At 36.0% G+C, this 1779-nt stretch overlaps 1 long non-coding RNA gene across 1 annotated transcript; it reads left to right on the forward strand.

Annotated features, from left to right (window-relative positions):
* Nucleotides 1-340: 340 nt before the first annotated feature.
* On the forward strand, nt 341-1528 carry LOC138188721 (uncharacterized). Its single transcript, XR_011175629.1, has 2 exons — nt 341-651; nt 712-1528. It is a non-coding gene; the product is annotated as an uncharacterized LOC138188721 (long non-coding RNA).
* Nucleotides 1529-1779: the final 251 nt, after the last annotated feature.

Below are 1779 nucleotides of genomic sequence, written 5' to 3' on the forward strand. Positions count from 1 at the left end.
GTAGGTTGGGTAGATTATTGTATATTAGTAAAGTACGAATTTTTATGCAATTCCATGCTAAATTAGAGAAATGGAACCTACATATAAATATATTTCTCCCATTAAATGTTATAGCAAATACTTCAATACTAAATACGAAGACAGTATCGAATCTGCGTATCTTTGCATATTAAATAATATTGGAGATTGTATTAACGCGTTTGGTAATGAGCGGATATGTACACAAATTCATATCTCTGTGATCAAAACTAAGGAAATAGAATCTAAGCTAACTTTCTATTCTGACATCTGCTCGTATTATTTTACTTAGCAATTTCGATTAATCAACAGTTCATTTTATTTTTTTTTTTATTTATTATTGTTTAGTCCCTGCCTTTCGGCTTTGGACGAACTTTCGGTTTTACATCTCTTACATCTAATTCTCTTCTTATATGTCTACCTCTCCTCTTTTCCACTCTATTCTATTGCACTACCTTGCTTATTCTACTTCTAAAAACTAAACATTAAGAAATATAAATTATCAACTAATGACTAAAAAACTATTGCAACTTTGGTCTTTAGCCTCCTTGCTGTGCCTCCTTCTTGTCGATTGCCCTTCTCTTCTCTATTATTGCTTTCAGTTCTGCTAAACCTTCTCCAATCTCGTTTAGCGTTTTTCATATGTCCTTTGGTCCTCCCGTTATTTCACATTCTTCTATATACATGTCTTAGGTCTTCTTCTTTCCTTCTGCATAGTCTGCATCTTTTTCCCCCTCTTCTTTCCAGTATTCCCTTGCTTTGGTCTCGTTTCCGTATCTGAATCTTGCCAGTATTCTTCTGTCCTTCCACTTCATCCTTCCTTCTAAGTACTTTGGTAATTTCTCTTTGGCTATATTTCTGTAGTGTATATTTATACTTGGATTCCCTTATCCTTTTCCCCCTCTCCTCTGTTTCTCTCTTTTTTCTTTCTTCTATAATTTGATCTGCTGTCATCCTTTCTTGCTCCTCTCCTGTTTCTATCTGCGTCCCTCCTTTTGTCACCTCTTCTAGTCCCTTCTTTCTCTTTTTTGCTCTTTTCCCTTTCTGACCATTCCCCCATTCTTTCTCTCTTTCCTTTATGCACTCCTTTACTAGTTCCTTTTTTGATTCTAGGGCCTTCTCTTCATACCTTGCTACTCTTTTTAATGCTTTTTCTTTCATTTCTATTAATTTGCATTCCTCCACCAGTATATAATTTGGTGTTGTCATATCTAAGCCTAATATCCATTTCACATATCCCCTTTGAACTCTGTCCAGTCTTTCTTCCATGTTCCATACCTCTGCTCCAAACAGCGCCACGCTCACTACCAATGCTCCAAGCATCTTCATTCTCCTTTTGTAGTCCTGTTTGAATATTCTTTCTCCCACGCTCCATGTTTTCTTCATTGCAATTGTTGCTCTCTTTTTCCTATCTTGCATGTGCTTCTCATCACTTCCGTTTTTCTGCAGTATATACCCTAGGTATCTTATCTCGTCCACCTCTTCTAATTCTTGCTCTCCCCACTTCCATTTTCTTTGCCTCCTTTTGTTCCTTCTTTTTTTCAAAGACTACTATTTTGGTTTTTTCCGTGCTCAGCTCCAAATCGGTTTCCTTCAGAAATTTTTTGAATCTCTTCAACATCTCCTTTAGCTCCTCTTTTCTATCCGCCACCAGCACAATATCGTCTGCATATGTCAATGACAGTTCATTTTAATTAATCAACGCATTATCGAATCTATTATTATTGAAACGAAGAAAACCACATCCTTATTTTCTAAATA

This window comes from Bombus flavifrons, chromosome 2 (genome assembly GCF_040668555.2).
Source record: "Bombus flavifrons isolate JBK064 chromosome 2, iyBomFlav1_principal, whole genome shotgun sequence".
Classification (NCBI taxonomy): Eukaryota; Metazoa; Arthropoda; class Insecta; order Hymenoptera; family Apidae; genus Bombus; species Bombus flavifrons.